This window comes from Fukomys damarensis, unplaced genomic scaffold, assembly GCF_012274545.1.
Source record: "Fukomys damarensis isolate Sample0158 unplaced genomic scaffold, DMR_v1.0_HiC HiC_scaffold_14, whole genome shotgun sequence".
NCBI lineage: Eukaryota > Metazoa > Chordata > Mammalia > Rodentia > Bathyergidae > Fukomys > Fukomys damarensis.
In genome coordinates, this window is record NW_022900926.1 from 21259101 (window position 1) to 21284233 (window position 25133).

At 49.2% G+C, this 25133-nt stretch overlaps 1 long non-coding RNA gene across 2 annotated transcripts; it reads left to right on the top strand.

The window, feature by feature from the left end:
- Window positions 1-626: 626 nt before the first annotated feature.
- Window positions 627-24343, top strand: LOC104863897. Of its 2 annotated transcripts, none has more exons than XR_780714.1 (4): window positions 627-791; window positions 5166-5283; window positions 8140-8281; window positions 22963-24343. It is a non-coding gene; the product is annotated as an uncharacterized LOC104863897 (long non-coding RNA). The 2 variants fall into 2 exon arrangements; XR_780715.2 differs by lacking the exon at window positions 627-791 and adding an exon at window positions 1203-1633.
- The last annotated feature ends 790 nt before the right edge of the window (window positions 24344-25133 follow it).

Genomic DNA, 25133 nt, shown 5'->3' on the forward strand with positions numbered 1-25133 from the left:
GGGGGCTCCCGACCTGCTGTGCTGCCGTCCCCTCCGGCTCGGGTGGACGTCTCAGGCCGTGGGACCCGGTGTGCCCGCCCCTTCACTCTGGTCAGTCCCTGCTCGCCAAGCACTTTGGTGACTGTGGGCTGTCTTTGTTACTTTGCAGAATGATTTTGTTTTGAATCTTTTTAAATTTTTACTCCTATCAGCATACATTTGCTGTACAGAACTGGATCAGTTCATCATAGGGAGCTGTGCATGTACATGGCTCACCTGAACTCTTTCTGTGTCATCCTAAATGAGCCGGGTGTGGTAGTGCACACCTATGATCCCAGCAGTGGGGGAGGCTGAGGCAGGAGGATCCAGTGAGTTCAAACCAGCCTGAACTGCAGACCCTGTCTCAAAAACCAAAAACAGAAACCAAGAAACAAAACCCAAATCAGCCTCTTGCCTTCCTACATGTTTCCTCTGTGGTCCTGCTGGGGGTCAGAATCCCCAGTACAGCCAGCTTTGGGACACCGCCGAGGTCACATCTGCCTGTGAGGAGCGGTGGGCTCTTCTCCAAGCCTCTCTCGCCGCCTGTGCACCCCTACCCTTCTCGGGTATCGCGAGAAGACGGCTTCCTCCGAGACCAGGGCACAGCGGGCTGGAAATACCCTGCGGCCTGCGGGCCCTCAGCCCTGGCGCTTCTGCTGCGGGTGAATTCGTTAGCAATAACCAAACCCTCACCACGACAGGAAGAGATTCTGCGGAGTCTGGTGTGAGAGGAGCTTCCTCTTCCTAGATCGGGCCTTCGGCCCCCCAGAAAGGTGCGCTTCTTCCCGAGTTGTGTCCTTTCGCCGTGTAGGATGCAGAGGTGCTAGGCTCAGTTGTTTCATTCTCAGCCTTGGCAGCAGGTACCAGGTCTACCTTCGGATGGAAACTGAAAACAACGACATCTGGACATGGTGGCGTATGCCTGTGACCCCTGTACTGGGGAGGCTGAGGCAGGAGGATCACCATGAGTTCGAGGCCGGACTACACTACACAGTGACTACAAGGCCAGTCAGAAGTACATAGTGAGATCCTGTCTCAAAAAAAAAAAAAAAAAAAAAAAAACCACCCGGAAACAACAACAATAGCAACAAATGAGGCCAGGCATGGTGGCAAAAACCTGTAATCCCAGCACTCAGGCAGGAGAGAGTCACTGCGAGTTCAAGGCCAGCCTGAAGTAGGCAGAAGGACTCTCTCAAAAACTCAAACGAAAATTTAAACCTGAAAACGAGATTCGAACATGTCCAAGATCTCGGTTGATTGTCTCAGAACTTTTCTAACAGCTGCACTTCATCGGGGGGTATCAACTGTTGTTAACGCCGTGTGTGACACTACTAACGGTGCCCTGAGGACCGGTGGCGGCCCGTTTTCAGTCCGAAAAGCAGTGATAACAGCGCAGCCTCAGTCAGTGCGGAGCGCTTAGCCCAGCCCATGCTGGTTTAGGGCGGTTCTGACCCATCTGCCCCAGGGACTCCTCATCCTGTGGGACTAAATCATCCTGGCTCCTGGCAGCGTCATCTGCTCGTGAGACTGAGCTCCTGTCCCAGAGAATCAGGCCGCTTTGCCGATTGTTTTATGCCAGAGAGGTTGGGTCCCTTTATTTCCTCTCAGGATGGAGGTGAGTTTTCTACTCTGTGGATTTTGGAAAGATCACTGGCAGAGGCCAAGATTATGGTTTCACCTCTCAGCTATGATAATAAGGTCCTGTATCTTTGTAAATAAAAAGAAGAATTTTCAAGAATATTCTGTAATGCCTACTAAATAGAACAAGATCTGGACACTTATTTTTAGGATGGAATCAAGGCTGCTTTAACACTGAGCTATACCGACAGCCCTTTTTCATTTTTTATTTTAAGACCTGCTCTCACTCGCTAAGATGCCCAGGTTGGCCACTGACTCAAGATCCTCCTGCTTCAGCCTCCCTAGTAGCAGGATTACAAACATACCACGGAACCATTTTGATGATAGATGCTTGGTGGACTCAAATACATTTTTATATGGGCCTATGCTAGCTTCTGGTTAGTGAAATTGTAGGTTAACAATTGCCTAGCCACCTAAATAAGGAATTGGCACATGAAGCAAGATTTTATTTTATTTTATTTTATTGGTACTGGGAATGGAACTCAGGTCCTTGTGCTTGCCAGGCAGGCGGTGGCAGCGCTGAGCTAAATCCCGGGCGGCTTGCTCTGTGCAGAGTCCACCTTGAGAGTGGAGATGTTCCCAGGTGCTTACGTGCGAACACCAGGGTGCCTTTGGCGGATGTGTCTTTGCACACCCTGGTGCCCAGAGTGCCGTTACATGAGTGACACATCCTTTGCACCAACACTGAGCCTTCCTCGTGATTATCACTTTCTTTGCAGTAAGATGCACGTGTGCTCGATGTATGGCATGGCCCTGAAGAGCAGCCACACCCCGGGGACAGGTGGCCCCTGACTGCTTTTGGTCAATGTATTTGATGTCCTCAGTCTAGCTCTTCACCCACATGGAATTATGCAGCACATCACTGTGTATTGTGTTTTGGGGGGGACCCCACGGCCTCACACTACGTCCTTGGCCCTTTCTTCCTTTTTTATTTTGAGCTGGAGGCCCACTAAGTCACGAAGTTGCCCAGGCTGGGATTGAATTTGGGACCCTTCTGCCTCAGCCTTCCAAAGCCCTGGGGTCAGTCCTGTGCCAGCATGTTCTCTCAGCAGGTACCTTTCAATTCTGACTTCTTTTACACAGCATAACGCTTTCAAGAGGTAAGACCTATGCTGTGGTGTAAGTTAGTAATTCATTCCTTCTTATTGCAAAGTAGTATATACCATTGGAAGGATGCACTGCATTTATTTTTCCATTCACCTCTTGATTAATATTCATCTTATTTTCAGTTTGTTGAAGCTTCTGTGAACATAAGAGTAGCAAATAGGAATAAGAATACTGGGTCATTTAATTTAATTTGACTTCTTTCTCCCCCCCCTTTTTTTTTTGTAGTACTGAGGATCGAACCCAAGACTTTTGCACTGAACTACATCCCCAGCCCTTTTTAATTTTCAAATATTTATTTATTTATTTATTTATTGGGTTTTTTTTGAGACAGGATTTCACTGTGTAGGCCAGGATGGCTTTGCACTTGAGGTGATCCTTCTGCCTCAGCCTCCCAGAGTGCTGGGATTACAGGCGTGCGCCATCACACTCAGCACTTTCTAATTCTTTAGCGTAACGACTTATTTAGAAGTGTGTTGCTTAATTTTCAAATATTTGGAGATTTTTTTTTCAGCTATCACTCTATTGTTACATATATGTTAATTCCACTCTGGGCAGAGGACAGACTCTAGGGCTGCAGGGCTTTAGTGTGTTGAGAGCATTTGGCTGCCATATGGCCGATGTTAGCAGGTGCCCACTTCACATGCAAACAGCACCTGTCCTGCTGTTACTAGGTGCAGCCTTCTGTGAGGCCGAGTTTGGGGGTGGAGTGGGAACGGTCTCTAGGTATTTACTGGTTTCTATTGTTTTTTTCCCATCTATCAAGTAGTAAAGGAGAAGCGTTGAAATCTCTAGCTGTTCATTTCTTTTTTGTTGTTGTTCTTTTTTGTTCATTTTTCAATAGAGCCTAATGAGGCCCTTTTTCTTTCCTGGCCGTGGGCCCCTACTTTTAACCTAAACATGTCCTTGTGGACTGGGTCTTGCTTTTCATACAGATTCACAATCTTTGCCTTTTGATGGAGGTGTGAGTGTGGAAATGTGAAACCCAAATGAAAAGTAGAGGCCATTTACATTTAATGTAACTTCTGACGTACTTGCCTTTCTATCTGCCTCCTCTGCTCTTTGTTAACCTCCTCTTGCTGTCTTTTTGGATTAGGTCTTCCATTTCTACAGTTGGCTTGGTCTCTGCATTTCTTTAAGTTTTTGCAACTGAAACTTTAATTCACCACGATCTATCGTCAAATACAACACCATTTGATGTTCCGTGTAAAACCTTCACTGTACACTTCCTCCTTCCTACACTTTACATTTCCACGTGTTATAAGCCTCACCCCAGAGATTGTCAGGATTTTTGCTTCCAACAATTATCTTCGAAGAAATATTTGATGTGCAAGAAAATAATTTCCATGTGTGTCATTTTCAGTTCCTTTCCCCTTCCCGATTATCAACGAGCCTTTCCCTTCTGCTGGAAACATTTTGGAGCAGTGCTATCTCTGTTGGGAGCATTTTGTTGTTGCTTCAAAGATATTTTAAAAGCTTGTTTTTTTCACTAGAGACACAGCACATAATGTTTGGTCATTGGGAATTTTATTTCGCCATCTTAAAGATGTCATTTCTTATCTTCTAACTCGCCTTGCTTCTGATGATAAGTCTGTGGTATGTGCTATCATTGTTTCCCATTTCTCTGGCTGTTTGTAAAATTTTTGATCACATGCTTTTAGCAGTTGAAGAATGACATCCACCGGGGTGGTATGTGTGTGCGTCTATTAAAACTTTTATGTCCCTTCCCGCCGTGAGACTGCAGTTACACGCGGCAGACGACCTATGCTGGTGCTGCTGACCTTTCAGTCTGGTTCTCCTTGACTGAGCTTGGGTGGTTTACATTGCTATGTCTCCAAGTTCGCTGATCTTTTCTGCTCTGGTGCCTAAGCTGCCATATGATCTGACAAGGGAACTTTTCATTGGTATATTGTGGTGTTTCAGCCCTTTATTAACCCTGTTGCTCTGTTTACACTGTTTATTTCTGTTTGTTATGTCTTTCCTTTGACATGAGCATGATTATAACTTCAAAACCTTTGCCTGCTAGCTCAGTCATTGATGTTGGCTGTTTCCACCTCTTGAGTATTTGCCTGATTGTTGATCGTATTCTATTGTCTTTTGTGTATTTCTTTTTTGTTCAGTGCTAAACTTTATAAATGCCATGTTGTTGTTGAGTGAAATGTTGGTGTCCTCCTTTAAAGAATGCTAAATATTATGAAGCAGGCCACTAGGTCACTTATCAGCTTGATTTGTATTTATTTATCTGGTTTTATGAGACAGGATCTCCCTACATAGTGCAGGCTGGCCTTGAACTCACCAGTAGCCCAGGGTTGGATCCTCTGCCCTGGTTTCCCCAGTGCTTGGGATAACAGGCGTTTGCCATCACAGCTGGCTTGTATGAGCTGTCCAACTTGCTCACCTTACAGGGCTCCGGCAGGCGTTCTCTCCCCAGACACATGGATGTTCTTCTGGCCCTGGGCCAGTTCGTGCCATCCAGCGGGTGTGAGTGTTCAGACCTGAGAGACGTGCCTTCTACCGGAAATGGTGGGTACCGGGCCCCTACTCGCGGGGCCTACCTCCCTCCTCTACTCAAAGGCCCCAGCTCTGCCTCAGTTTCCCCATCCTGTCATCTGGGAGCTTCCTCAGATGTTGGCCTCCTGTCCTCAGCGCAAGGCCCCAGCCCCTTGGGGCCTGCAGTGCCAAGCAGTGACATACTTGTTCGTGGCCTTTACCCCATACTACTTCCTCCTGTGTGTGTGGGAGAGGAAGTATATTATGTTTTTGAAAGAGATTTTTTTTTTTGAAAGCTTGACCTAAACCATTATTCATCAGTTTAGTAAATACTCACTGAATTCCCACTGTGAGCCAAGGCCCTGCGGATATGAGTGGGGACAGAGCAGACGTTTCCTGGTCTCCTCAACCAGAAGAGTTAGGTGGCAGGCATTAAACAGGTAATCATACCAGTAACTGACTATGTCTTCTGTTAAGTTGCTGGCACCCCAAATTGAACTCAGGACCTTGCATTTGCCAGGCAGGCGCAATGCCACCGAGCTGTATCCCCTGCCCTGTTTTGGTTTTTGAGACAAGGACTAGATGTGTAATTCAGGCTGTCTTTGAACTTGGGGTCATCCTGCTGCCTCAGCCTCCTGAGTGCTGGTATCACAGGCATGTGCTACCATGTCTTGCTTTGCCCAGTGATCATTTAATGAGAGTTATTAAATACCAGAACTTTTTTTGCAAACCACAAAAACATTTTTTAAGCAAATAATTTGATTTTAATTACAAATACTGTGCAAGATGACACCTTCTATAGCAAAACAGATAAATGCAATAACAAATTTTAAACATATTAATTGTTCAACAACATATATGAAAAAAATGAAAAGCCTATTTTTTTCAGTATATAGGTAAGTTAGGTATTTCTAACCTTTCAAAATAACCCTGAAGGTATGACTTAAATGGAAAGTAGTGAGAAAGTGAAGCCAGGTGTGGTGGCACACTCCTGTAATCATAGTACTTGGGAGGCTGAGGCAGGAGGATCACTATGAGGTCGAGGCCAGCCTGGGCTACATAGTGAGACTTTGGCTTAAAAAAAAATACAGTAATACCGTATTTAGTATCTATCTTGTAAGCTTTTTTTTTTTTTTTTTTTTGAGACAGGGTCTCACTATGTAGAGACTGACCTGGAACTCACTATGTAGCTCAGGCTGGTTTCAAACTCCCAGGGATCTTCCTGCCTCAGCCTCCTGAATGCTGGGATTACAGGCATGTGCCACCATGCCCGGCCCTATCTTATAAGCTTTAAATCACAGTTATTCTGCTTAACAAGTCACCTTCAAGAAAATGGCAGTGTTCCTAAGTGGAAAACTACTGTAGCTAGTAGGTGACATTCTACGTAGTGAGGACAATTGGAGAAATCTTGGTTAGACATAACCAGTGGTTTACTATTGACTTATTTTTAGATGTACTGGTCTTTCTGCATGCAACTGTTTCCCCTACTCAACAGCTCTTCTTTTCATTTACCTTCGTGCGTTTGACTTCCATTTTACCCAAAGAGTTTGAGGTTGGCAGGCGGACAGCACCGTATTCCCTGTCAAACTGAACACAACACTATTAAGCTCTTGCAATTTCAACCCATGGGAAGTTATACTGATGCCGACATTGCCATTTTCTGCAAAAGTTGTGCAGTGCTGGCCACGTGAGAGGCGAGGCAGTCCCTTCACAGTGGCTGTCCTGATTTCCTGCTGAATGGATGGATGCAGGAGCCGCCTCCCAAGGCAGCCACTGCCTCTAGCCTTGCACTCAAGGCAATCAGTGCCACTCCCAGCTTGCTTGCATGTTCCTGTGGGCTGTGTGGACGTGAACTGCTGCGGGGGGCGACCGTACTATTCCTCCTGTTTCTCCAAGAGCAACACAACATGGCTGCCAGAACAGGACTGAATCTTCACGCAGTCCACGGCTCCAGGAAGACTTGTGTCTGTGGCAGGAAAACTGCATCCTGTCCTGCAGGCCGGGACTGGACTCCTGCTGGCCTCACGAGGGGCTGGCAGCTTCCAGAGACTTTGCTGTTCCCGGGCAGCACCGGTGTGTGGCAGGTCAAGGCCCAGCTGGAAGAGGTCCATTTACCAGGAGAGGTGCTGGATCGGCCACTTTCCCCATGGGGCCCTGGAGAGTGGGGACAATGTGTGAGCTTTTGGCGACAGTTGCTACAATGAAGGAGGCCACTCTGCCCTGAAGAATGGTGGTGACAGGGAATCAGAGCAGAGGGACACTTGCTGGCCAGGTCACTGCTGGATAGGGCCGCTCTGGAGTGTGGGGACAATGAGGCAACAGTGAGACAGGAAGATTGGCTGAGGCTAAAGCTGGCTGCGGAAGAAGGTGAGCAGAGGTCCCCACACGCGTGCAGACCCATTCCCAAAGTCCCGCCCGTGCACTTCTTGTCAGGCCTTCAGCAGTTTTTTGACTGGATGGCCCGGACGGCAGCCAGCATGGAAGAACAAAAGAAGGAGCCTTGCCGTGAACCATTTGCTATCTTGTGTCTTCGCGGTATTTACAGATATTTTTGCTACCTTTTTCTTACTTTTACTTGGCCCAGCGTCACTGTTTATGTCTGTTTCATTCAATTCTTTGGGACAGAAAGGACCTAGAAAGATCCTCTAGAAGGAGACTGCGGCCCTCCTCCCCAGCCCAGTGACACGAGGGAAGCCACTGCAGTCCCACGGCTCAAATGCTCTCGGTCACTGTCTGCTCCATGGTGGGACCCACAGGACACCCTGGGCCTCGCGCTCCCACGAAATGTCACACGCCACGGGGCCAAGTGGATTCTCACCTTTTAGCTCATAGTTTCCCTTGTCAGGCAGCCAGAAACCTGATCCTCTTTCTTACCCCTTTCTTTTCTAGCTTATTGCTCCCTGGAGTCTTCAATCCTCCAAAAATTTCTCTCATTTAAAACCTCATGAAGCCGGGCACCCCTGTCATCCCAGCACTCACAAGACTGCGGCAGGAGGATCGCCACGAGTTCAAGACCAGCCTGAGCTACAAGGTGAGACCCTGTCTCAAAAAAACCTAAATAAATCCATAAATAGACAGGAGCCCCCACCTGACCTCTGCCACCCTATCCTGGCATTTCTTCTGGATGTTTTTAATGTCCCTCAGATCTGTCAAGGCCTGCGAGTTCAGACTGTGCCGGATGGAAGGAAGTGGGCTTCCTGGGACTGTGGTAGGGTGACAAGATGGTGTCCCAAAAGAACTCGTACTCCCACCTCCAGCCATCTGAATTCCTGGCATGAGAATCTGCTTTGACTAAATCCTTGACTATGTAAGAAAAGCTGAGAAGCCAGACTTGTAGATGAAACCTCCGAGTTTCTAAGTGTTTCCAACTTCTTGAGCCAGTCAAAACTGAATTTGAGCTCTGGCCTGGGCTCATTGTTACTCCTCTTCTGAATTCTCTCTCGACAGCCAGTGTTCATCCGTTAATGTTCCTACTCCTTACGTGGCAATAGCATCTAATCCATCTGTTCTCCTTTCCCACTAATTCAGACTTTTCCCTTAGTAGCTCTTGTACCATGAAGCTCTGGTCTTGGGAAAGAGGAAGACGGAGACAACAGGAACAGAGGAGCAGTTTGCATAGTTCTGGGTTTAGATATTAAGATTTATAAGACAGTAAGGATGCCGGGTTGAGGTGGTGCATGCCTGTGATCCTAGATCTTTGGAGCCCGAGGCAGGAGGATTGCCTGAAGTTTGAGGCCAGCCTGGGCTACATGGTGAGTTCAAGGCCAGCCTAAACTACATAGTGAGACCCTGTCTCAAAAATTCAAAAGAAAAAATAGAGAGAGGGAGAGAGAAGCATCAGGGATGTCAGATTTGAAGAAAGGAGATTCTTGGGAACTAGTTTTAGCTATCAGTTAGATCAGTGATCTGTGGAACAGCATGAGAGCTGTGGAAGTTTCATACTCACAGCAGAAGAGCCCGAGGGAAATGTGAGGAGAAGGGCAGAGGGGAGGCAAGGAGAGAGCAGAGGCCCCTCAGGACCTCGGAGTAGGGTGGTGAGGGCAGAGGCCCAGCACTGAGGACCCACAGAATGTTCTAGAATGGTAGGAGGCCGCAGGCCTTGCAGAGAGGCAGTGCCCAGCCTACTGTGCCGCCTGTGTGATGCAGAGTACATGGCAGGTGCTGGAGGGAGAGGCTGAGGACAGTGGGCCCCATGTGGCCTCACCTAGCTCTGCGCTCTGAGGCCCCTGCATCAGGTCCCGAGGGAGGGGAGCCTGAGCTCCCTGACAGGAGCCCAAAGACGCCCAGGATTGAGGGCCCTTTGTCACCATGGAGCGTGGCCCCGAGCATCCTGTGACCAAGCAAGTCTGCTGCTCCATAGTGACCACCGAAAGAGAAGCCCACGCCTGGGGGGACCCGAGTGACTCGGCGATGCGTGGAACACAGGACAGTCACCCACCCTGACACAGAACAACACGTGGAGCCAGGCGTGGTGGCTCAAGGCTGCCATTCCAGCACTGGGGAGGCTGAGTTAGGAAGATTGTCCCAAGATTGAGTTCAAGGCCAGCCTGGGCTACATAGGGAGACCTTGTCTCAACAACAACAACTACGACGACAACGACAGTACACCCCCAAGCCCCAAAATAAGCAACAACAACAAAAACAAAGACAGGACATGGTAGGGCCTTATCCCCAGAGACGTAGAAAGGAGCAGGTGAAGAGGTGCCGAAGAAGAAAGTCTTCCAGTCCAATATGGGAATGAAGGCTGTGTTTAGGAAAGAGCGGTGGGCGGGCTAGGGGCCTGGCCTGCTGACAAGGAGAGACCTAGCTCACCTCTGCCTCTGCCGAGGACAGGGGGAGACTTGGAGCCAAGGACAAGGGTGGGAGTTCGTGTGTGGAAAGTTCCTAAGAGGAAACACCAGGGAGAAGGGGAATTCTGAGACGGTGCAACCGAATTCTTGCTGAAGACAGGCCAGGGCAATAAATAATAAGGGTGAGGGTAGAGGACGGACACCGACGTTTGGGGAGTTTTGCTAGATGGACTGAGCAAGATTCTCGCTGCCACTGAATTCTGCAGAAACGCAAGGGAGCCGAAGATCGGGGCCTGGTTAGAGAGAGGACTCGTGGGTGTCGAGGACAGGGTTGTGAAAGGGAGATGGGGAAGAATCCAGGAAGAATCACTGTACCCTTAGGACAGGGGCTGAGGTGAAATGCAGGAATTTGGCTGCAACATCACTGCATGAGGCTGAGAATACTGAATGGCATAGATCAAAGTGGGATGGACAGCAGCCCTGACCCCATCTTAGAAAGAAATTCAGTTGCGCTGTTTCTGCACAAGTCTGTCTCCTGCTACCTTCCTAGTGTTTTCTAGCCAGAGGGGTCAGCCACGAAGGAAACACAACAGTCTCCATGCTGTGCCCCTCTCACCCGCCACACTCATCCTCCAGAATCACCGAGGTTCTTTTTTGCTGCCTATGCAGTCACTGCAGTGTGCTCATCTCCTCAGAAGGAAGCTCTTCAAAGACTGGGACAAACCTCTCTCATCTTCACATCCTCAGCACCTAGCACCGTGCCCGGCAGGCGGGAGATGCTCGGTGAATGTTAGGTGGATGTATACATCAACATTCCAATGCTCACGGCCAAACCACAGTGAGAGAAGGCGGACTGGGAGTGGGACGGAAAAGACTCGGTACCTTCTCGTAGAAGCTGGTCCTCGGGTCTGCGGCTCTGCTGTGAGTTACAGTGAGCCCCACACTATTCTTTATGTCACTGTTAGCCACCAGCCCGTGTCCCAAACAAGTGCAGTCACGAAGAGGCAGAGAGCAGTTTTCTCTCTGGGGCAGAAGAGTTGGGGAGAGGGGCAGTGTGAGGCCCTGAGGGCACACACATCTCTCAGGGAGCCAGAAAGAGGCTTTTCACAGACTCTTGGGGTGGCGCATGACCAGTGCAATCGCACACGGCCCTGTGCCTGCTTTAATGCTGGAGCACCATCTTGCAATTCTTCACGACTTGGTGAGATGTAGGACCCTGCATTTTCATTTGAGTTGGGCCCCACCAAGCTGGTCTTGAAGCCAGTCCTGCTTAGGGGGCACTGGAAGGGAGGAAAGGGACACTCAGGAGCACTAGGGAAGTGACGTCACCTTCCCGGTTTGGCAGGAGGCACTGTGGTCGAGCCAGCAGCGTGGTCAGGAGGACAGAGGCAGCAGACAGCCCCAGGGTGAGCATCAGCTGCTGCTTCCTGTGCCTGAGACAGCGCGGGACCCTTCACTGCCAGCCTCCTTTCCTGCTGTAGCACTCGAGTGATGCCGTCTGGGTCATGCCATTGATGGATCAGGCTTCCTTCCTTTGAGGCAGATGGCCATGCATTCCACGTCCTTGGCTGATGTCATGCTGCTGGCCTTATTAACGCTCCAGGAGGTCACCGGGCAGCAAGGGTGATCAGAGCCACATTGTACCCGAAGAAGCAGCTACAACTGAGATGCTAGAGATTATTCAACACGTGCCCCACGAAGCTCAGCTTTATTTGGTAATATCCAGCGGTTACAGCTTGCTGGAAACAGTCCTGATCATTAATATCCTATCTGGTGGCCAGGAAAGTACTGCGCTGCTTGACACACTCCGCTGGGGCGTGTCACCTTGTCCCTTTTGAAACAAAAGATGACAATCTGCTTTATCTAATGCATTTCCTCAGCACATTCATCATTGGTATTGTCCTCTTCCCTTCCCAGATAAGGGCTCCTCTCAACAACTAGCCGAGCATTTATGTCTCGATGTGTGTTTCTTTGCTGTAGTTGGCACAAGTCTGTCAGGAGAACTGATAGAACTCTTTGTTCTTCATCTCGCACTGTTGCGAGGCTGAGAAATGACAAGGCTGCGTGAAGGAAAGTCCCCTCTGTCATTTTCATGAACGTCTTTATAAGCATTTCAGATATTTGGCTCTCTGTCAGACTTCAAGCAAATCCAAAGCTAATCCTTGTCCTCGAGCGAGTAACTTAATATCTCAAACATGTGGGGGAACACACGCATGGACAGCCCCTCGCTGCGGATGGGGCTGCGCATACCCAGGAGTGTGGTGCAGCACTTAGCAGGCTGCAAACACAATACATTAAAGATCAGAGGAGCTTTTCATTTTCATTTGAAGGACCTGAACAGAGGCAGGGATTTTGCTAATCCTCAGATTAAACAAGAAGTCTCCCAGAGTCACAAACCAACACAGCTTCCGTGGCCAAGGGAGCCCCATTCACGTCACGTGGTGTTCTGTTCACGGCCGTTAGCCCTTGGCACACGTCGCATTATCAACATTGGATAAATATTTGTCTGATGATAAGGAATATGAGTTTAAATCCTGTGCTCCCATACTGAAATTTCATTTCAGTTCTTTGAGTCCTGTGAAAATCACGGAGTAAATGTCTGTTAGAGCCATGGAAACAATAATGTAGAAGGAAGGATAGCCACACACAGTGCTGCATGCCTATAATCCCAGCACTCAGGAGGCTGAGGCAGGAGGATTGTCATGGGTTTGAAGCCAGCCTGAACTACGGAGGGAGATCCTGTCTTGAAACAAAACAAAATAGAATAAAGGAGGCCACTTTTTGTCACCTGTCTGCCCTCACCCCTGCTCCTCTTCCCAGGAACCCCTCCTCAAGATGGGGAAAAAGAAGGTGACAAACTGCAGGAGCTGATGTTGCCCTGGTTAGAAACTGGCTCTTCATTGTCCCAAAGGGGTAACCAGAAACCATCTCCGAAGCTGTCGTTGGTCCTTTCCTACTGATGGCGTGGCCTGTTAGCCCCCACTTGGCAGTGTAGGAAGGGAGCTCAGCCTTTCCTGGAATGGTCTGTTCACCTTTTGAAATACACATTTAAAAATAAATCATTTCGTATGTTGAATTGAATGCCTGTATTTTTTAAAACTTCTAAACACCAGCTTTGAACTTCTGGAGGGCTTTCTGTCCCCTTTCTTAGCATGGCCTGATAAGACGAAGTCTTTGTGGTACAATGGGCAGCTGGAAAGGGCCCCAGTTACAAACACAGTGGAAGAGCGGGATGCTGTCCCAATCATCCATCGACATGATTAGAAAAAAGGGAGGAAGTTACAAGAGTTAGGAAAGAAAAGGAGCAGACTCTGGGGGAGGTGGCAAGTCCAAATTTGAGCCTAGAATGGGACCGAGAAGAAAGTGATAATAAAAACTAAGGAGTGAATGAAATCACTCATAAGTATGCAGTGAAAGAGAAATATGAGATAATTATAGCCCAAAGCAGTTATGCTAGTGAAGTTGAAAATAGGCCAACAGGATTGTGACTATAATGTCAGCTGTATGAAAATAGAGGATAATATTATGCTGGTTAGCCAGCGAGAAAGAATTGGAATATGAAATTTGTGTGGATGACTGATAAGGAAATAAAACAAGACTGTTCAAAGGGAAGGAGAAAACAGCAGCAGCAGTTGGCCTGAACCCCGAGAGACCGAGCCACAGGGCAGGTGTGGTGGACAGAGGAGTTCGCACCCAGAGATTGGTGATTATTTACTGAGCGCATTCCTAATTGGTGTGGGAGTTAGATGGTGGGAATTAACATCCCCACATTTTACAGAGCAGCTAAGAAGTTTGAGTTTCCTTGATTGCAGCACCTTGCTGCATCCCTCGGAAGTGATCTGTTTCCCTGGACTGAGACATAGAACTCCCCGGAAAGATGTCAGGTGATGGGATTGGAACTTCCTGCTAACTTTCAACACGCTGTGTCCAGTAAAGATCTAATTGTCATTTCCTGTTCTTCAGCTGGGCTTGTGGCTTGGCCCATAGGAACCTAAGTCAGAGTTCCAGGGAAAGGGACCCCTAGTGGAATCTAAAGGACACTCCCCTAAATGGACCCTAGGTCTGCACTGGACTTCCTGTGTAAATCAGGCTGGCGCTTAGGATGTGGAGGCCATCTTTTCACTCTGTCCTAGTCCAGACCCTGGCAGCAGTGGCTTTGGGGAACCTGCATGGCATTGCTTCATGGTGTCAGAGTCTTTGGTTCTGTGTGTCACATTCAGTTCTGCAAAGCACCTGTGATAGGTAACTCGGGTAGACATGAGGGACAGATGGCCGCATTGTGCTGGGAGGTAGGTAACTTCATACACAGGTACAAACGCACACAGTACTTCTAAATATGCAAATAAAATTTAACTTCAGTTTCTATAAGTCACTTAGACCTTTACAAGAGTCCCCAATCTTAGGGCAGGGCACAGTAGCACACACCTGTAATCCTAGCACTCGGGAGGCTGAGGTAGGAGGTTTGCTGTGAGTTTGAGGCCAGCCTGGGCTTCATAAAGAGTTCAAGGCAAAGCTGAACTACATAGCAAGATTCTGTCTCAAGAAAAGAAAAAAACCACCCCCCTGTCTCCTTTTTATTAGCAGGTATCAGGAAAGATTGTGAAAGACTTCGAAATGGGCCAAAAGAGTAACCGTCCCACCTAGAACACCCTTCCGGGTTACCTCTGCTTTTCCTTGCTTTGAACTATTTTGCAATGTTTTATGGTGCAGAATACTGAGAGTAACAAGGAAGTTTGCAAACTGCTGAGAATGAATCTTGGGAATCGTGCTCAGTGGAGCTGAAGTTAATTATTGTCTATGGATAGGAACTGGACTTTTTTTATTCATTTCAGTCCTCCTGGATGTGTGTGTGTGTGTGTGTGTGTGTGTGTGTGTGTGTGTGTGTGTGTGTGTGTGTGTGTGTGTGTGTGTGTGTGTGTGTGTGTGTGTGTGTGTGTGCTTAAATTCTCCTTTGAACTGATCGTAACATCTTACCAGTTACTTCATAACTTGAGCTAGTTAAATCTGTAACACTAGAAGAGCCATGGTTTCAGCCTTTAAGAAATACATGCTTTGGACCAGGGATTTAGCTCAGCGATGCTGTCACCTGCTTCGCAAGCCCAAGGACCTGAGTTCGATCCCCAGTACCAAACACAAAACAAAAACACTAACAAAATAAAACAACATGCTTTAACTCAAAGGAGTGCTAGCCCATCAGGTAGGGCCTGTTTCCGTTTACCCCACCCCACCCCATCTCTGCCTCCACCTTTCCCTAGTGATGCTGCCACAGTGCTGGTGGCAAAGGAGGGACCTGCGCATCTCAGGGCACCTGCTGTCACTGCTCAGCATCGGACCCCCTTCCCAGGAGACCTCGGACCCAGGCACACAGTGTGGCTCTCAGTATCCCTCAGCGTGGCATAGGGAGGTTACTGAGCTGTGGTCCCTTCCCCGTGCTGACACAGCGGCGTCTCAGACGTGCTGTGAGGCCCACGGTGACCTGTTGTCCCCACACATTTTATGCTAACTCCTGCCCTTCACGGACAGCTTACACATGTGATAGGGGGGATTGAACCCAGGGCCTTTTGCACTGAGCTACATCCCCAGTTTTGTTCTAAGTTTTATTTTGAGACAAAGTCTCAGTTAGTTGCAGAGTTTCCCAGCCCAGGCAGAAACTTGAAGCCCTCCTGCCTCATCCTTCCGATGCTGGCATTACAGTGTGACCACCACGCTGGGCTCACTGTGTCTTCTGCAGTATCGCTCACTCTTCCTTGGGAGGAGGGTGGCTCCCGGTGGTTGGGAAACACGACATATGGGAAACAGAGACGAAACAGGCCGCTGAAGGTCTGGCGAGCTGAAATCCCCATAGGGAGTCAGAACCAGCAGAAATCAGACAGGAAATGTCGAAACCAGAAAGGATTTGAGAAGGCTGCTTGAACACGGGTAGCTGCACTTGTGGGACACCACAGGTGTGTTTGAACAGCGCTGTGTATTCCTGAATACGCCTTTGACCAAGTCATGGTCAAGAAACTCTATTACTCTGTTTTGGGATTTTCAGGTTTCTAAAAACCCACATCGGCCCCTAGGGATAACTGCATAAAAAAATTACCTGAAAACCATATGCTTAATATAAGTTCAGGAAGTCTGCTAAGAATGAACATTGGCTCAGTCTCTCCAGACCTTGGTTTCTAGCTTATCCTCACTGAAAAATAAAAAAGTTGACTGTGGGTAGTGTGGACTTGCTATCCCAGCAGGCTGTGAGGCTGAGGCAGGAGGGTTACAAGTTAGAGCCCAGTGCAGGCAATTTAGTGACTCAGTGAGACCCTGTCTCAAAAATAAAAAATAAATAAATGGCTGGGGATGTAACTCAGAGTTCAATCCCTAGCAGTACACACAAGCACATGAAAGAAAGAACGCAACAGGACAGTTTACTATTTCAGCCTTCTTAAACTTTTCCTGCTACCTCCTATTCCAGAAAAAAAAAAGATTCTCATATTACATGGGCTCTCGAAAACTGAACAATACTCCCCACAAGTCTGAATTTCTGTCAAGATTAGGCCACGCAGATGAAGATGAATTTGCATGCATGGTGTCAGGAAGGCTCTCGGCTCTCTGGAAACCATCTTCCCCTTTTCCTCTCACAGAAAACTGGCATTGCACCTCCCTCAGGGGAACCATTGGTCTCGGGTGGTGACCAGGACTGTCCTTCTTTGGGCGATTCTGTCAAGGTGTTCCAGTTTAAGAAGCCTTTGTGGAGGAGGCTGGGGATGTAGCTCAGTGGTACTGCATCTGGCTGCCAAGTACAAGGTCATGAGTCCTGGTACTGGAAAAGAAAAAAGAAAAAGAAACAAGAAGCCCTTATAGAATTTCACAGTAGAAAAAAAAAAAATCATTGCCGGGTGTGGTGGCGCACACCTGTAATCCCAGAACTCGGCAGGCTGAGGCAGGAGGATCACTGTGAGTTCTGGCCTGGGCTACACAGTGAGTTCCAGGTCAGCCTCAACTACATAATAAGACTCTGTCTCAAAACGAACAAACAACAAACTAATCCCCAAAGGGATGGTATTTGGAAGTGGGCCCTTGGGAGGGGGGTCAGGTCTTCTGGGTGGGAAGTAGTAACCTTAAAAGAGGAGCCACAAGAGAAGTTTCGCTCTCAGCCCTGGGAAGACCCAGCAAGAAGGCAGCCACCTGCAAGCCGGCCTTCACCCGGCACTGGACGGGCTGCATCTGAACCTTGGCTCTTCCGCCTCCAGGACTGCGGAAATAGATGTTTGTTGTTTTAGCCCCCTGGTCCGTGGCATCTGTTACTGCAGCTCTAATTGGCCAGGAGAGCTGAGCTTCGAGGCGGTACCTCGAGCCCCGCACCCACAGTGGCTCAGCGCCCTTCCTCATGCTGAACCATGCCGAGCCCACAGCAGCGTGGCAGCCAGTGACAGGTGAACCCCGGAAATGGGCACAGGCCTATGTCACACTAGGTGTAGGACATCGCTGAAAACGAGAGGCGTTTCAGATGGCCAGTGAGCCTCGGGTAAGGCGAACACGGCAGGTCAGCTAGCCCTGATTTACGCGTGAGGGGCGTGGCCTCCATTGAGAAAGGGACAAGGCCGTTGCCATGGTGATGAGGAGCCACCCTCTCTAGGAGGCAGCAGGCTGCCGCGTGTCCCCCAAGTGCCAGGGCCTGCGTGTAGGGTGGGATTGCATTAGGCCACTGAATGTTCGTAACCCCCCTGCCCAGGGAAGCACTGTCAGAATCCGTGTTCCACATGTCATGCTGGGGTACGACTACATTCATTTATCCGAGGTGCAGGGTTGGGGCAGTGCCAGGATTCGGGCCCTGACGGTCTGTTCTTCCTAATCACCGCTCGGCATCTTCTCCCACAGTGGGACACACTCATCTCAAGCTCACGGCGTCACTGCGCTCCAGTCGTGCCGTGCCCCTGCGCATCCCAGCAAGCGGGCCTCGAGGTGGGATGTGCACACAGGTGCGGTGGACTTTAGCACCTGCTTCCTCATCGGCATGGCGCGCTTCCTCCTGGGAGGTCCTGTGGGACCTTGAGCCAGGAGCCGTGGAGAGAGAGCAGAAAATACTCTTGTCCTGTCCTTTGCTGAGGACGCACGTGGGATTGGATGTCCTGTGATACCCTCCAGTCACTTTTCTTTCTGTACAACTTTGTTTTTGTGGTACTGCGGATTGAACCCCGGGCTTTTGCACTGAGCTACATCCCCAGCTCCTGTTTATTTTTATTATTATTTCAAAACTTTGAGACAAGGTCTCGCTAAGTCACTAAGCTGGGCTGGAACTTTTGATCCTCCTGCCTCAGCCTCCCAGAGTACTGGATTATAGGTGTGTACCCACATGGTCCCACTCTATACACAACTTCCTACTTGCTTGTTTCCTTCCTTCTTTCCACTTACCTCTTGGCTACAAAGCCTCGTGGTCCAGGCAAATTTGGGGCATGGCCGTGGTAGGTACACAATGTGACCTAAGAAGGACTGACAGGGGCCGTGTGCCGCATTCCCAGAGAGCTTCCATCAGCAGGGGAAGTGGAGGCCATAAGCTGGATGAGACGCGCAGGGGTAAGATTTCTGGTAAAACAGCAGCCCCTGGGCTCCTCCCTGCCTTCAAGAATAGCCCAGGACGCCTCACCGTGGGACCTGGGCGGGTGTGCAAACCGAAGGCGCCTAATAGGTGCTGGGGGGGCTCTGCCAAAGCAGCTCACTAGGAGGGCGTTGGCTGAACTCCCCTGCTCTCGCTCTCGCCGCCACACCCAGATCCTAGAGAAAGACCACAGAAGGGGGTGACGTCCACCCCATTCGACATTTTTCAGCTGTGTGATCTTGGAGTCACTTTGGCTCCCTCAGCTTTCATTCTGTCTTCCGTGACTGAGACTTGGTAACTATGTCACGATGGCCTCAGAGGCTGTGTGGATCAAAAGAGACTGTGAAAATGAAAGTTCTTTGTGACCCAAAACCGTGCGCCCCTCGGAGGGCGGTATTATCTGCATCCTCGCACCCCGTCTTCCCGGGGACTTTTGTTTACAGCTTCTTTGATGCCTCTCAGGAAATTCCTGGCTGTCCCGATGCTCAGGTGTCGCTGTCTGTCTCTGGGTTTTAAGACACACGCAGATTCTCCTCGAAACACTCCTGTCTCTCTGGGGCCTCCACTTTTTACCAGCATCTGTCAAGTGAGTGTACAGTGTGCCTAGGACCAGGAAGCCCTAACCGAATCCCTTTATCTCTTTGGAGAAGGGGTCAAATTACAGGTTCTGTGTGGAAGGAAGACTTTGGTTCCTTTTCTCCCTGAGGCTAAATCTCAGACCACTGAATCCTCCGCAGGGCTGTGTGGCAGAGCTGACCACGGCCTCCAGGCCCAGGACGTCAAGCGCGAAGTCGCAGCTCCGTGATTTATGAATAGGAACCACAGCTCCTTTCCAGGAACGCAGAGAGAAGGGCGGTGGGAGGAAGGGGCCCGGATGTATGGGAGGGGGCTGCAGACTGGCAGGAAGCAGAGAGAGGGCAAGGAGGGCCTTGACGAAAGGAGAAAGGAATTCTGAGGGTGGCGCAGGCCTTTTTAGGCTGGGAACTGAAGATCATTAAGTGCTTGGCAAGCAAGGTCAGCTGCTTGATCCTGCCCTAACCACTCCTCATTCCGTGAATGCGTCTCCTCTCTGAGTATTCTTCCTTCAGACCTCATGTGGGAAAAGCCAGTTATTTCCTTGGCAACAGCACTGAAGGTGAGAGGCAAGTCTAGGAGAGGGAACATTTTTCTTCTGCCTCCCAGGCTCTCTGTCCAGGACTTGCATATCAAACCAGCAAAAGAACAACAGGAGAAAATGTTTATTTTTCGGGCAGACAGAGGTTTCATAATAAGTAAATAATAAGTAAAAACTTAAAGTGGCTAGGCCCTGGGCGCTTTATCACTTTCCTTGTGGCTGAGACATAAATCCCAAACCCACACTGTAAAGGGAGAGAGGTCTATTTTGGCTCTCAGTTAGGGTCCATGGCTGTGAGGCCGAGGGGCCTGGCAGAGAAGAGCTGCTCACTCCTGGTGGCCAGGAAGGGAGGAGGGAAGAAGCTAGAGCCTTCCAGGCCACTTCCCCCGGCCCATCTGTAATAGGGACGCTGTTTAGCCTCCATGGTCCCCTTCCAAACACACAGGCCACTTTATTTTATTTTATTTATTTATTAATTTATTTATTTGGTGCCAGGGATTGAACTTGGGAGCTTGCAGTTGCAAGGCAGGCAGCAAACTGCTGAGCTAAATCCCCAGCTGGGGATTTTACCTATAAGAGGCTTATATACCACTTCAACAAAGGCTAATCCTTTGGAAGAGAAATAACTATGTAAAGGAAAATGTATTTGGAGCTGGGTGTGGTGGCGCACGCCTGTAATCCCAGCACTCAGAAGGCTGAGGCAGGAGGATTTCTGTGAGTTCAAGGCTAGCCTGGGCTACATAGTGAGTTCCAGGTCAGTATCAACTACACAGTGAGACCCTGTCTCAAATAGCCAAAAAAAAAAAAAAAAAGAGGGAAAATGTATTTGGGTTTCTAGGGGTGGAAAGATAAACGTGGGAAACAGAGAAGAATAATTTCCTTTGGCATGTTCTGCAGAGTCAAGTTGGTCTCTAGGGAGAAGAGCTGCGTCTATGATTTAAGAATCAATCTCTAGTACAAGAGAAGGAAATCTATGTCCAAAGGAAAGTGGATGTTACCTTTACAAAGAGAAATGGACGTATGCTCTGCACTTTTGGTCTTTTTTTTTTTTTTTTCTTAATTTAAGACTGATCCCAAGATGTCCCACTGGGCTACATCCCTGGCCCCTTTTTGATGTTTTATTTTCAAATCAGAGTCTCACGCAGTTGTTAAACTGCCCAGGCTGGGCTCAAACTTGGATCCTCCTGCCTCAGCCTCCCAGAGTGCTGGGATATCAGGAGTGTGTCACCACCCCCCACCACTTTCACCTTTTGGGTCACTTCACAAAGATGCTTTGCTTCCATTCAAGTGTCTGCGTCTCCCTTGCACTGTGGGGAAGCGCCCAGGGTTTTGGGCTCTGTGTGTGGCCACTTGGTAAGAAGGGCACTAATTCAGCCGGAGAGTGTAAACCTCCTCAGCTTAATGATGTGTCACACTCTGAAGGCCTGAAAGAAAAAAGTGTCAAAATGTTTTAGAATCAGGGCAGGATTTAAAGGCTTCTAACCCAAGCTTTCCTGATCCCCCAACACATACAAGGGACCAGAGTGCCGGGGATGGGGCGGCCATGCAGGTGGGCAGACGGGGACCCGCTGCACTGCTGTCTCAGGGACCTTAGGGACCAGCAGGTGAGTGGCTCTGGGGTTGGGGTGAAGAGACAGGGGCCCCTTCAAGTGGTGAAAAGGAGGGAAACCATTCCTCCGGGCAGATGCAAGTCAGCCTGGCTGTTGAGAAATAGGCACGGGCCATTGTCTGTGTGAATACAGCAAACCTCGCCATGTCACAGATGGGAAAGCAGGCAGGGGAGCCACTCCTAAAACATTCTTGGTCCAGAGTCTGAACCTAGGCAGCCTGGCCCTGTCTCCATGGCTTTAATTACCTGAGTTATCCCAGACTATACTTCATTTTGCTAAGGATATTATTGGATTTTTTTTTTTTTTGGGTCTTTTGCGAAAGGATGTCTCAAGCTGGGCATGGTGGCGCACGCCTGTAATCCTAGCACTCAGGAGGCTGAGGCAAAAGGATTGCCACAAGTTCAAAGCCAGCCTAGACTACACAGTGAGTTTAAACCCAGCCTGAACTACATAGCAAGACCCTGTTTCAAAGAACAAACAAACAAGCAAAATGCTCCTGAGAAAGGATCTGTCTGGGTAGCCTCGTCTGGCCTCGAACTCGTGGAAATCCTCCTGCTTCAGTCTCCAGTGTGCCACCATGCCTGGCTTTACTTTCTCAATTGAGCTTTGTAACAGCTCAGATAAGGAATGCATTATTATCCCATTTTACAAATAGGACAATGAAGTTCAGAGAATTTCCAAAGGGAAAAGAGATTCTTTACTACCTGGATTTCCCGGCTCTTGATTCCACATTCTTTTGCTACATTCTGTTTGTTGGTTTGGCTTTGATTTTTTTGAGAAAGCGTCTCAGTATGTAATTGCGACTGACCTGGAACTCACTATGTAGCCCAGGCTGATCTAGAACTCACAGGGATCCTCCTGCCTCAGCCTCCTGAGTGCTGGGATTACAGGCATGTGCCACCACGCCTGGCTTTTTGCTACATTCTGTATGGATAGCTACATAGATGTATGCATGTGTCACCAATATTTTTAAATTTTGGTTTAAAAATATTACTATGAAATGCAGTTTGCTGGATATAGCATGGGTTTCCGTTAATGTTTTGTCATGTTTTCTGGGTATAACAGGCCCAGTCTCTGGGGACTTACTGGTGACACAGGCTTTGGGAAGACTTGGCGTTGCTGCCATCAAGCTCTGGGAAACAAATTTTCCCGCTCTGTTTATTTTATATGCTTATAGGATCAGTTCCTCAAACTGGAAGACTCATTCATTTCTGCCCCTGCTGGGACCTTTATGAAATTTCCCCAGTGAGGAAACTGCTTTGGCTTTGGAGCTTTCTTACACACCATTCTCAATGGCAAAAAAAGAAATCCCCACTGAGGAAACCCGCGGGCTGAGGTGAACAATTGCCTGCAGGGCCCAGCACTTGAGTGACTAAGCCCCAAAAGGTGTGTTTGAAATGCAACCTTGGAATAGGAGCTGGAGATTTCCTGTAGGCTTCCTCAGTCTGTGCTATTTCTGCACATCCTCTCCAGCTTTCTCCACTCAGATTCACTAAGGAGCTGGAAGACTCAACATTCAAAAACAAAGCATCTTCTTGCGAACAGAAAAGGTAACTGTATTGTTTCCCAGCTAGAATCATCTTGGTCACTCACAGATCTCTCTTCTCACCCCCTGAATTCTAGGGATGCTCATATCTCCTTCCGGTTCTCACATCCACTGACACAGCCCTGAAGAAACAAGCAAACCAACAAAAGTCCCAGGGGCCACGAAATTCTCTCCTAACTTCGTGTTGTCTCAGAGGTCTTCTGGAGGCGGTGCTCATCTCCAACCCATGGAGGGCGTCCAAGGGAACTCCCGGAGGTTCAGGAAATGCTGTCTCAGCGGCTGAAGAATTATCCTAATTTAGGCTTGTGGAGTGTTTCTAAATTGGAGTGATTTATACATTGTCTCGTCACCAGCAAAGGGCATATTCCTCTGACACATGACGCCTCTTGACCCAGAATAAGTGACTTCAGCTCTCTCCTTCCAGTTTCCTCAGTTGCACAAAACCCGGCCAGGCACGTTGAGCTGCGCCCCACTGAGGAAGCTCACAGCGCACCCTAAAGATCAAAGCCACAGATGTAGGGCTGCTCAGTGACGGCTGGAGGCTGGCTGAACTCTGCAGTTGAAGCCGTGAGTTCTCAGCCCTCCTCAGCACACTGTGCTCCCTGGGCCTCTCACAAAGGAGACTGGCAAAGAGCTCGTTATCGGGACCGCACTGAGGAGCACGGAAACATCTTTGGTAGTGGATGTGGTTTCCGTAGGCAGAAAGTACCTGAAAGGACTCCACGATGCTGGGGATGAAAGACCTGCTAAGGGACACCTCTGCCACTCTTTTCTGGGGACCCCGAGTCACCCGTCATGGAACCTGTGCGAGTCCTGGGAGGTAACCCTCTCTCTGCCAGGCCAGCAAGATCTTCCAGCAGGCAGGGGCAGGACATCTTTGTAGGAAAAGAAGTGTGGGTGGCTAGGAGCAGGGACCTTAGGAGAGGAATAGACGGAGGGGGAGGGTGAAGTCGGCCTGGCCAAGGGTGGGGAATTCCCGCCTGCCGCCTGTGCTGCACTGTAACCACGTGCCTCGGCCAAGGTCCTTCTCAGAAAATCGGTTTAAAACCAAGGGCGCATTTCGCGTGGTCCGGGAAATAAGCAAAGCAAAGCATTCTGCAGCAGTCCTGTGACCCGTCACTGAAGGAGCCCACGCACCCAAGCACGGCCCAGGGAGTCAGGAGGAGGCGGGCGAGTGGGCTGGTGAACTCTGGCTGTGCAGCTCCTCCTCTGCGTCCCAGCTCCCCTCTGCGCAGGGCACCATCCGGTGGGTTTTCTTTCTGCAGGAGTCTCATTCCCTCCTCACCTTTTCAGGTAGGGACGAGGAACATCCTACTAAACCACAAAGTAAGACTCTGTTTCCAAAGCAAAACAAAACAAAGACGGAAATAATACGTAAAGGGTAAATTGATAGCAAAATCAAGTATGCCAGAATTTCTCTTTCTTTTTGTCTTTCAGACAAGGTCTCATTATGCAGCTCAGGCTGGCCTTGAACTCTCTGTGTATCCTACACTGGCCTCAAACTCAAGGCGGTCAACCTGCCCCAGCCTCCTAAGTACTGAGATTGTAGGCATGGGCCACCACACCAGGCAAGAATTTCTTCAGAACACTCCGCAGTAGGCTGCCTGTAATAGTAGTGCTTGAAAGAGCCCAGGTCCTAATCCCTGGAATGTGTGACTATAACCTAACGAGGGAAAGGAGTCCTGTCCGATGTGATTGGGGACCTTGACATTAGGAGATTATCCAGGATTTCCAAGGGGGCCTGACGTCCAGTCCCAAGGGTCCTTCTAAAAAAAAGACAGAGGGCGATTAGACAGACACACAGGCGAGGAGAGGGCTGTGTGACCACAGAGGCCACAGTGGGAGGATGAGACCACCAGCCAAGGACTGCTGGGTCCTGAGGGCTGGGACAGGAGGAATTGGTCCCCTCTGGAGCCTTAGGTTTGGCCTTCTGCATCCTGCTGAGCTTCGAGGTGTCACTGCAATTTAAATATCTTCCTATCATCCTGATTAAAAATGTGTAATGGACCTCACTTTGTTTCTTGATCTTACTTTCTATTTTCCTAGGCTTTAAACACATCTCTTTACTTTTAGGAACAGTACCACCTGGAGAATTAGACCTCAGGTCTGAAGGGAGGCTGCGGGCTCTGGGTTTGTTTCCTGCCTGTCTCGGGGGCCTCCCAAGACTGGGCTGCACAGGGCATGGTGACTCGGGCTTCCATCTGCAGGCTGAGGTCTTCTGTGAAGCCCCCTCGGGGTTGATCATAAA